The sequence below is a fragment of the Mchenga conophoros genome, linkage group LG22 (assembly GCF_057382185.1).
Source record: "Mchenga conophoros isolate Kocher_MC1m ecotype Shallow Benthic linkage group LG22, M_conophoros_male_GT1.1, whole genome shotgun sequence".
NCBI lineage: Eukaryota > Metazoa > Chordata > Actinopteri > Cichliformes > Cichlidae > Mchenga > Mchenga conophoros.
In genome coordinates this window covers 27,119,741-27,131,548 of record NC_140546.1, presented here as the reverse complement: position 1 = coordinate 27,131,548, position 11,808 = coordinate 27,119,741, and the positions used below count along the sequence as shown (strand labels likewise).

Below are 11,808 nucleotides of genomic sequence, written 5' to 3'. Positions count from 1 at the left end.
GGACGCGGCTCTTTGTTTTTGTCTGTGGTAACTCGTCGGTGACAGTGTTAGTGCGTCCCGTGCGAAACAGTCGTCTTCTTTCTCTCGATGCTCTGGTTGAAGCAGAGATCTGAGATGAAGTAGTCACAAAATGGAGACAGGAGAAACACAGACCACACCTTATGTTATGAGCAAAAGGGAACAAACACGCAAACACACACATCGTGCGACACATCCTTCTCCATAGGGTTAACAGCAGTGCTCTTGCTCTGTCTGATGGCCCCCAGTGCTCTCACTCTGAATAATGTAGCCTCCCGATATCAGTGACAAGAGTCTCGAAACCAAAATAGCATCTTGAGCTCCGATAAATATAGAAGGTAATTAAATCGGCAGCAGGAGAAAGAGGCAGAGAAAAGCCAGGGAAAAAGGAAAGGTCTGCTTTATGTGCGAGGGTAAAACTCCCCTCTGCAGGGGATCGCGAGGATCGATTGAACGCCAGCAAAACGCCATTCGTTGTGTGGCCTCATTTTCCTCAAACTCGCTCTGTCGATTTTGTCATTTTCGGGGTAGATTTGCGTGCACGCACACACACGAGATATGGACTGCGTGTGTTTCAGGGCCTTCAGAGCGCAGTGAGTCAGCACTATTTCAGCGGTTAGTTCTCATGAGACTCGGCTGCATGTGAGCGCCGGCTGCCATCTGCCTCTTGCCACTCTCTCGCCCTTTTTACTGCCTCTACCTGCCCCCCTCCCCCCTGCAAAAATCAGATGTTTGCACTTCATATGAATATGAATCTGGGGATTGATCCTGCGTGTGGCAGAGGAGTGGGGGGGTGAAAGGTTACCGGGGAGGTTTTGGATGTGCTTGTCAGAGCAGCCTGGCCCCCATCTTGACATGATCTCCCTCTGGGAAAGTGTGTGTGTGTACACGCGTCCACTCAGTGACATGTTGTGACAGAAACTGACTGACAAGCTCTTTGCAGCTCAACACCAACCACTGCAGAGAGACTAATGATGACATCTCTCAGGCCGTACACACTGCTTTCTTTTTCTCCCTCTCCATCTCTCACACACACACACACACTGAAACACTCACACTCACGATGTCTTCCTATCCCTCACTCTCTTTGTCTTGTGTCTCTCTCCCTCGACTACCTCTTCCTCTATCACACGCCCACACAGACAATGGCATCCTGTATATTGTCTCCCTGACGCAAAGGCGCAAACACTCGCACACACACATTCGAATCAACACACACACTCACACACTTAAATTCATGCCCACAGTCATACTAGTCTGCATGACAAGTATTTCTCAAATGCACATCTTCTTTTCTCTTGCATTGTCTGTCTCTCTCTCACATGCACACTCTCTCTTTTTCTCTTTCTCACACACACACAGACACACACACAAACGATGCACTACTCTCTCTGTCTTGGAATTTTACATTTTGATGAAGGAGGAAGCACGTCGTCCAATCAGAGCGGGGAGAGACCATCTCGGAGCAGACAGCAGGGAGGTTTGGAGGCAGTCGGCCGGGCCCTCCCTGTCAGCTCTGGCCCCTTACGTCCCCTTGGCTCGGTGCGGCTGGTGGTACGATCCACCAGTGGCTCGATAAGAACCCCCTCCTCTCTGTCTCCCCCTCTTCTGTCAGTGCTAGGGTGTAGCTGCTGATCCCATGGTACAGCAGCGAGAGAGAGAGAGTGAAAGGGAGGAGGAGGAGGGACATCAGGTGTCACAGATCTGCAACCCCAGTTGAAGCTGCATTACCACGACAACCAACTCCGGGGGTGCCTCCAGGTGAGTCTGAGGACACACACACACACACTTTGATACACATGCTGTACACATGAAGTGACTGCACATGCAGGAACGTGTTGAATTGGCAGAGTTACATGCACAGGTGTTCAGCTGCTGATGTGCTCTGGCATGTGTCACTTTTTGGGATGCTGTTAACACAATAGTGGAGCTGAGTGGAGTGTGTGGATTTGTGTGTGTTTGTAGCCATGCCAGAATGTACAGTATATGCGTATATGTGTGTGTGCGTACGTACGCCATCCCTCCCTGTGGTGGTGGGAGACAAAGGGTCCCCTCTGTCTGGCGCTGTAGCACCACTGCTCACACCTCCGCCAATGGGTGGGAAAGTTCTCCCTGTCAGCAATCATATGTGATCAGAAAAAGCCCCAAAAAAAAAGAAGTCAAATAGGATGCCCACCACCACCACCTCCCACCCCATCCTCGTCGAACACTCCTGACTCACGGTGATAGGAGGACACGGTCACAGCAGATGATCAGCCGGTCGGTGGGGGTGGGGGTGCGCTCTGAGGACACGGAGGCTGAGAGGAAGGGGGAGGGAGGGTGGTTGGCGGTCATGACACTACTGTAATGTGTAATAGACGTACAGAACGGGGTTAAAATCTGTGTGTCCGGGCTGGGGGGGGGGGGGGGGGGCAGTGGGTTATCAGCCGTTCACATGACTACATGCATGCATGTGACAGAGTTCGAGCAGGCAGGGAAAAAATAGAACAGAGAGAGAGATGAGGAACATAAATGTGCCAATCCGTTACTGACCGATGATCCCAGACAAAGGGGCGTTGGATCATATGTGCAGTCTCGTGTCGTGGGTGGATGTGTGGGTGGGGGTGATGGGGGTTGGGTCCGTACATTGAATGGTATACGCTCCATAAACGCCTGCAAACTGTAACGCGTGAGCGCCACGTATGAGTATGGTGTTGTTCGTCTCCCGAAGATCACACGTGTGAGTTGCATTGCGCCGCTGTGCGCGTGGTCCTCTCTGACACCCTCGTTCAACCCGTCCCATTTGACAGCCGGTCGTCATCCCACCCTAACCCTCCGCCGTCTTGCAGCAGCAGCGGCACCAGCAGCAGAGCCTCCCTCTAACAAGGCTGTGAACTGGTTCAACCCCGTCCATATGACACTAAATTATCAATCCTCTCTTTGTGTCAGCTACTGTAATAGATGTTCTCATATCCTTAGGTGGCCTTTGTTAAATTCTGCCCATGTGACTGCAGATCTTTGTAGAGGGAGTGCAGTCTGGGGAAGTTTATAGTCCTCTTGATTAGCATTTTATGGGCTTTTATTTTAAAAAGGGGGGGAATGCTGTATCAGACAGTTGGACGCTTGAATTAATGAAGGTTTTTGCATTCAGAAGGACCCGTTTACTTTGGACAAAAATATCTCTTACGTAAGAAGAGACTATTCCATCTTTTTCCCACATCAGGTTTGTGGTGGATCGCGCAGTGTGGGTGAGACAAGAAAGTTAAGGGTCTACGAGGGTGGAAGAACCGGGCTCAGACCCGTGACACACAAGTGCACGGGACCCATATTCTGAACACAAGGAACGATGCATCGAAGTCAAACAGATGGAGGTTTATTAATTGCATGACAGGTGTGGGCTGTCACTCAGTGCTATTCTATACATCGTAAGATCTGAGTCATCCATATCCTCCCCAAAAAATGAAGCTTTCGGTGTCCAAACTGCACAGTCTGCGAGGGAAAATGGTGGTGACAAGAACGAGCTGTACGTTTCTCTTTCAGTGTCCTTTTCTTCTCTCTCCCTCCTTTCAATTTATTCCATTTCTCACTCTTCCATTTCCTCTTTTCTCCGAGCTCATATGCACACACTCATTCCCCCTCCTCCTCCTCCTCATCCTCCATATGTGAGCACTGACAAGCTGTAGGGCGTGCCCCCTCCCCACACACACACACACACACACACACACACCCAACACCGTAATGTACGTTTACAGCGAGCCATGCAGCGTACATACATCCACGCCATGTGGAGTTCACACACGGCTGCACACTCAACTGACACGCCGGCCGTCATACGTGTCGTGGGTTTCCACTGAGAGGCCCCCCACGCAGAGACACACTTCAAAAAAGACGTCAAAGACCCACAATTAAGGCGTCCTCTTATATATTTTGGATAATATGAGGTAAGTGGCACAGCGCGGTTTGTTCGTGTGACGGCTGGAACGCTGCAAAATGACGGCGTAAGCAACAATTACCCTAATTGAAGATTCCAGAACAGTCCTGCAAAATGGCTGCCGAGCCGGCATGTCGTCTGTGATGGCCGACAAGAGTGTGTAGGTTTGAGGCGTGTATAGCTGCGTGTGTGTATTTGTCTGTCTGTATGCCTGATTGTATATAAATGTGTGTGTGTGTGCGATAAGTCTATATGAGAGTAATCCTGCGTTTGCTTTTTTTTTTTTTTTTCGTTTGCTTTGTGTCAGGGGAAGTCTCCGCTCGCCGGAGAGCTCTGCTAATCCATAATTACCCACCTCAGTATACCTAGACTGTAGGAGCCATTATGTCAAACCATCTTACTGTAACAGTTGATGATTATGTTTCCTGGCTTCGGTAAAAAAGCGCAGACGTTTAGCTTTGAGAAGAAGACTCAACATCTCCGTTTTTTTATTTTTATTTTTTTGGCTTTCGGCTTCACGGCGGCCATCTTCAAAACGTCTGCGTTATCACAAGATCGCCATTAAGGTGCTGAATGTGTTCTGCCGAAAAGCTGACTTTGTTGTTTCTTTACAGCTCTCTGCCTTGGCCAGTCCAGGACCCAAATGCACGGCCAGCACCACGTCCAGCTACCCACCCACCCATCCATCCGCCCAAACAGCCAGCCCAGCCCTGCGCAGAACTGGCAACTCGCAGGAGTCATCAGGGTTAGTGCTCCATTGGCACGCCTCCGTGCCAAAATCATATCGTAAACCTATAGATCTGCACTTAAACCCAAAGGCCAGACAATCAGATAATATGGAGGAAAAGCCGAAGCGGGTGAATGAACAAAGAGCCGCTAATAAAACAAGGCTGCTTCTCGCAGTCACAATCCGAGCGACGAAAAGCGGCGTATCCTTGTCATCTTAAGGGGGGTGGGGGTTTACTGACGGCCATTTTGTTTGTTGACATCCTCGGATCTCTTCATGCGTTTACACAAAGAGCACAGAGTTCATTTTCCTCATCAGTTCTCTTCTGACAGCAGCTCGATACATTATCTAAGAAAGAGCAGCTTCCAGAGGTGGCTGCCTGCTTAAGTACACACGCACACATGTAGTCGCACACGCTTTTGTACAGAGATAAGCAGCATTCTTTCATTTACATACCCACTTTTTTCTGCTCTTATTAGCCTACACACACACACACACACACACACACACACAGATTATAAGCATCACTGGATTAAGCTAAAGCTGTGCCGTTTTGCTAATAATTCAAATACTGCAAGTGCTCGCCTTTTCTGCAGTTCATCAGGGAGACGCTCTAAAAAGACAAAGCTGAACTAAATGACTACCAGCGCTCGGGCCTTATCGCGACTGTGTGGGTGTGCGGCTTGTGTGCTCATGTGTAAGAGAGAGCGACGGCGTGTGTGCGCGTGCGCACGCCAAAGGTCGGGCGTACACATATAGATCTCTGCCGCCGCTTCCAGTGCATTTGTCAAGCGATGGCATGGACACAACGTCCTGTCGAATAGCGGCGAGGAAAGACGGAGACGAGTAACGCGCCGCCGTACGTTCACATGAGACGGGCCTGCTGATGGGGTGTGTCTGTGGATGTGTATGTATAGGTGTGTGTGACATAAAGAGAGTATGCGTGTGAACGTGAGATACCTCTGCTATCTGCTATTGATTGAGTGTATAATTGTCTCCTCTACGCTCTCGCTGCCAACTACTGTAATATCAATACAAAGGAGCCATTAGCTTAATGCCTATAAATACAATAGAGGCTCCAGGGGAGAAAAAAAAGGCAGCTTGGCTTTAAAAAAAAAAAAAATAGAAGAATTTAAGAAAACGTCGAATATGATCTCTGAAATTACCTTCTACTCTTAATGGGGACCAGATAACCGTAAACGCATCGTGTTGTTTTCTAAATGAGACAAACGCACATCCTGCGATATTTTATCCGTCATAATATCTGATAATTATACGTGCTGTTACAGAGCAGTACAAGTAGAGACTCACTTAAAAGAGCTTCTGGTTTTCGGTGCTAACCTAAGGACAATTTAAAAATCGGGCCATACAAGAGGTAAAGTTAAAGAGGCCGAAGTAAAGACATAATCTTGTTTTCTTAAACTGTTTGAATGGAATTATATGGATGCTCACTTTGGACTAAAAGGTAATATGAGGACATGAGTGTGTGTGTGTGTGTACCTGTGTTTGGCAGACGGCCTTTCAGACCTGAGTAAAAAGGAAATGGATGCTTGGCAAATGCTCAGCCAGCATCTTTATCGCTGCTGCTCTCAGAGCTGACCACCACAGCTCCTTAATAACAGACACACAAAACACAGAGTCACGTCTATTTATACTCGCAATAACACCTCGCAGCCTGTCAGTACCTTTCTAGAGATAATATATAAGATGTGCCGCCATACAGCGGACCGCTCGGCTCCATTAACGCAGACAGTTATCATCTGATTTAAAGAGGAAGAGGAAGGAAACGGGAAACTAAAGAAATCATCATTGTGACCATTTTTTTCTTCGTTTTCCCCAGCGTGTGATGATTTGCTAAAAAAAATAAATAAATAAAGAGGAGGAGAGTTTGACAGAAGTGGGTATTGCGGTTAATAATGTGGGTCTAAAATGCAGACAGGGGAGGATGTTCTCCACAGCAAAGCTTTTTGCCTCCCTGGCTTCCTTCCCAAGACAACAGACATCGTCATTTTCCAACTCAATTTACAGACGCATTAGGAGATGCTGAGACGCGCCCAACTCTCTCAAATGCAATCAGCCCGCCTGTGTGTTTTAAGAGGAAATTGAGGGTGCCTTCTTTATCGACTCCTTTTTGACTTCTCCTCTCGTCTTCTGGAGACTCGCTGTTTTTCTTTTTCTGCATGCAGACTTTATTCACAGCCAACCTTTCCTAATTCGACTTCCTTTTACATGAAAATCTGAGCACGTGTGTGCTGAAACCATTCTGTCAAAGCTTTAGATGTAGTCATCATTTATGCTGTGGTAGGTTCAAAATATCACTGCTCTTTAGATTTCAAAAAATCAGGTCTGTCTTTAGCTGCTTGGTTAATGTTCATTCATCTGAGCACGTTTTGCAAATTTTTGATTATTTTTAGGTGCCGAAGAACAACAAAGCCCTTTAAGTCCTAAGATTTAAGGCCTCACGTCTCCTGAAAAGAGGTTTTTCAATCAATCTCACAGTTTTATTTCAGTTAATGTTATTCCTAAGCTTCTTTTTTTTTTTTTACAAAGGGCCCATCTAAAATTAAATGCAGGGCTAAATGTTAAATGCAGCCCACCACATACTTACTTAATTACCAAAAATAAGCTAGTTTGACAGTTTTGTTTCTGTTGATCTCAGATCCTGATATAAATAAAGAAGCACTCTTTAAACCTGGCTTTGTGAAACCAGCAGATTCTCTCTGTCTCTGTAATTGATTTCACACGTTTAAGCTTCGCAGTAGTTTTGTGAGTGTGCTTAGTGGAGACACTCAGGACAAAGTCCACTCTATCCACGTAGTTCCAGTTGCAATGCCTACAATCCTGCAACGTGCAACATCCTGTTTGACCCTTAGCTAAACATATGACTAATTGCGAGCTCAAGGTAATAAAAAAAAAAGCAAAAAACTGAAGAGGCAGGAGCAGACAAAGGAGGAGGGCCGGCAGCGGCAGAAATCAGAGGAAGAGATGGAGAAAGCGGCGGTTGAAAGAGAAGAAAGAGACACGTTTGAATAGATCTGCCATTACGCCGCCTTATCTTTCGGTTCCTGCGTTCTCGCACAAATGTCACAGATCATTCAGCCTCTTTTTTCACCCTCCATTTCTCGCAGCATCACCCCATTTCTTGTACCAGCTGTTCACTCATCTGTTTCACTTTTGATCTGCTCATTTTTGCATCACACTCTTTCTCTCTGCCTCCTTAACAATTTTTTTTCCTCCCTCTCTTATAAGCCTTAAACACTCACTTTTCTTCAATAAGCACTTCTCCTGAATCGCCCTCTGAGAACTCGCTCACATGTATAGCGCCAATATTGATTATTTCTCACTCGGCGAGCACACAAAGCGTTATTCGTATATGCTGTTAAATGGCTTTTTTTTTTTTTTTTTGTCTGCCGAGCAGCTGTGTAGATCCATAGTGCTCAGGTGGAGGTGGGGAAGTGAGGAGGAGGGGTAGTGGAGGGGGGGTCTCTCTCTCCTAGCTTGTGGACGTTATCTTGAAACGAGGGGCTGGCTGCCATAGCAACCATATGATGAAGCAGGCAGGGCTATTTAAAGGAATTCAGCTGCTGCTCGCGTTCCCGTCAGCTTCAAACCGGTCCAGCGAAAGACAAAGAAATAGATCCCCGTCTTTCCGAGCCCTCCGATCTAATGGCTCGGTGACAAAATGGAGAAAATGTGACAAAGGGAACGTCTAAATGTAGACGTACTCCCCTTAAACAACTTACAATACGTACAATACTGAAATATTCTGTTTTGTTTGGTTTTTTGTTGTTGTCTACAACTCCTCAGGATGTATTCTCCAAGCACCATTTGAAGTGTTTTTAATAAATCAGCTTTAATCGCAGCCTTCCCGGCAAATCTCGCATCCAGCTTCTAACTGCAAAAAAACGAATGCACTTCCTGTTTTCTGTTAAAATATAAAATGTAGTTAAAGCTTGATGTTTGTGGCATTTTCTTTATTTTACATTGATGTGTATATGCTTGAATTATCTGCAGAAGGGGCCACTGTACTGTGTAATGTCTCAAATTATTCATGACAAATAAACCCATACTTTTCCTCCAGAGAGGTATTTCTCAGTGGACAGCAGCAGCACACGAGGAAACAAGTGCGAGACGAAGAACAACTGCTGTGCGCGCGCACACACACACACACACACACACACACACACACACACACACACACACACAGGAAAGCAGAGAGCGCGCACAAAGGGAACACACTCCTCGTACACCGCTTTCTCTGTCAGTATAGTCATTTGAAGATGCAGACTTGAAGGAAAGCGTACATATATTTCCTATTGCCCTCTTGAGGAAATTGGATTTTAGCTTAGCCTCCCATGTGTCGCAACATTTAACTGATGAATGAGAGGCAGTGCTTTATTTTTCTTTTACTTCTCCATCTCAGCTTTACACCAAATAAGCCCCCACAGGAAGCTGTTATGAGCACAGTATTCAGGATATAAAAGTTAGTTTTCCCAAGTCAGCAAATTAAGGCAGAGATCAAATAAGCTGCAGCAGCCTGGGCGATCCAGGAGTGAAACAGTGATGTTTATTAATCAAGGGGGAGGAGTCCAGACAGCACTTCATTTTTGACCTTAATTGTAGGTATTTGTGTGACGTTTACACAGTTTCCTAAACTGTTAATGGTTTAATTAAGAAAATAATGGGAAGGTTAATTTATATTAAACATGACAGCTAGTTGCAGACTTACTTTAATGGGTCTGTTCCAGAACAAATTAGCATCAGCTAGAAAAGTGAAAACGTTTAACACTTTGGAGGAATCAGACTCGCTGGTTTGGGATGACTGGGTGGATAGGTGATTCTTCCTCTCTCATTAATGTTCTTTTATCATGCTGATATTCACCACCATTTTAATTTGAAGTGCACAATAACGGATAAAACCACTGGTGTTCTTTATCACTGAGTCGAGCCCAGCGTGCTGTTCCAAAGCCTGTGAGAGCAGTCAGGAAGATTTAAAGTGCTTCATAGAAGCAAAATTATGAGTGACCTCTCTCGTAACACTCCCTCCGCTCGTAATACTCGCTCCGCTCTTCACTCTGCTCTTTATCTCACTCTAATCCCAACTCATTTCATATGCTAAGTAAAAGCTTATATCCCCTCTTCACTGTACGTACACACACGCACTTCATCGCTGTGGCGTGATTATAAAATTTGCATAGAGGATGTTTTCGGAGCTGTGGAGAGCTAAAGCGGGGGTTGTGGGTGGTCTAATGTCTGGCAGGTGTAGAGAGGTGGGACAGAGACTCCCAGAATCTCGCTCACGTCTGGATTTACGATAACCCAACAAGAGGAACCCAGAGAAAGTTCCCTCGTGTCTCGGCGTCTCTCTCTCTGCTCGCCTCAGATGGTTTCCTCGGATTCTAATTTGCATCTTCTTCTTCCTTTTTTTCTTTTTTCACAGCTGCCACAGATGTAGCGAAGATTAGGAGAGAGAAGAAGAGGCATAGCTGACTCTGTGCACCCAGGGAGGATGCAATGAGGTGGAACTGCCTCTCAGTTTCCCACTGGAAAAAAAAACTTTACCCATCAGAGCGCCATCTGCTGACACGGACACGGTGGGGCGGGACAGCTGGTGTTGTGAATCAGGCCGCCACAGTCCAGGGACCGGCTACTTCCCAACACCAGGGTCTCACCATCACCCCTCACATCTCATTCTGCGTGTATTTGTCAGCTAATGTTCTAGTTTGGTTGTTGTTGTAGTCTCTTACATTCGTTCATGTTGTTACTTGTTTGTTTTTTGTAAAAACTACTTCTCACTTGACTGAAAGTAAAATTGCCTGTGTTGTAAATTACACACTATAATACCTGAAAAAATACAACAAAAAACCCAGTTGAAGTGCCATTGTGAGAGTAAATCTTCCAAAAAATATGGAAAAAATGAGACTATAAATTATCTGTCGTTTTAGTAGGGTAATTAAATAAAGTCGTCAAAATATTTCTGAGAACATTTGTTAGTTTTTTTGTTGTTGTCCCAATTATAATTTGTAATAAAATGTCAGAGTTGCCAATACTCCTCACTAGTTCCATCCATATTAAATAGGAATCAAACAGTAATGGGATCCCACAGGGCTCTATTTTGGGGCCTTTATATTTGACTTTTTGACCTGTCCAGGTTGTACCCTGCCTCACGATCTGAAAGTTTCAGTGATGTAAATAAACTTAATTTATGACTGGACATCTGGACATTTATGGTTTTGTGTGATAAGCCCAAGGAAAGGGCTTACTGTGGTGCCAGCGCTCTTGAACTTTAGTGCACACTGACTGAATCACATAAGCCCCAACACATGTGAAACTTAACATTATAAAATGTGATGAATATATGGCACATCAGTTTTACCTCCTTCTTATTAATCTGCATCCATCATTATGCTGCATTCATCTCGTTTCCCCGTTTCAAGAGATGCATGATCTACTTGAAAACTATGCACAAAATACATAGCATACTTTTTTCAGACATCTGCATGAATAGCTGGCACAAGTGTGGTTGATGGAAAGAAGTATATAAAACACCTCTAAAATTAAGCCCCGCTTTCAGGATGCTATAGCCATAATTGGGCATTTTCAGTCAATTCAGAAAAGAACTACGTAGAATGCACTCCACACACACACAGTTTGATGCAGTGCCGGTCTCAGCTTTTTTTAAGCACACCTCTCCCGCCTCACTAAAAAAACGGAAAGAAGACTGTTATCAGTCCAAACGCCACCAGCTGTGTTCTCACCTGCCTCCCCAGCACCGCCCCGTTGAGCCCACTGCACCACTCCACCCCTGCAGCCGAGCCCGGGACCACACCTCCACCACACACTAATATCAAACAATTACAGTTTCGGTTCACTCGCACATCTACACACAGTATTTGCTGCACCACTCTAGTTCATGTCTTAGTTTTAGACCTTGGATAAAAACAGTTTTCTATTTCATCCCATTAATGTACTTATTACACTCACATGAGAATATGCAGCTATATCATCTAAATATGGCCTGAGGGCTGGAATGTGATCCTTGGACTATCTCACTCCAGTCAGTAATATCCTTAAGAGAATTAAAGAACCCTTAAAAATGAAAATGGGAAGGGTTATGCAGGGGAATCTCAAGGTTTATGACTGTTCTAACACT

The 11,808-nt window shown here is 45.5% G+C and overlaps 1 long non-coding RNA gene across 1 annotated transcript; it reads left to right on the top strand.

Annotated features, from left to right (window-relative positions):
- Positions 1–1,640: 1,640 nt before the first annotated feature.
- Positions 1,641–10,639, top strand: LOC146549608 (uncharacterized). The gene is made up of 3 exons (XR_014890429.1): positions 1,641–1,779; positions 4,543–4,673; positions 10,096–10,639. It is a non-coding gene; the product is annotated as an uncharacterized LOC146549608 (long non-coding RNA).
- The last annotated feature ends 1,169 nt before the right edge of the window (positions 10,640–11,808 follow it).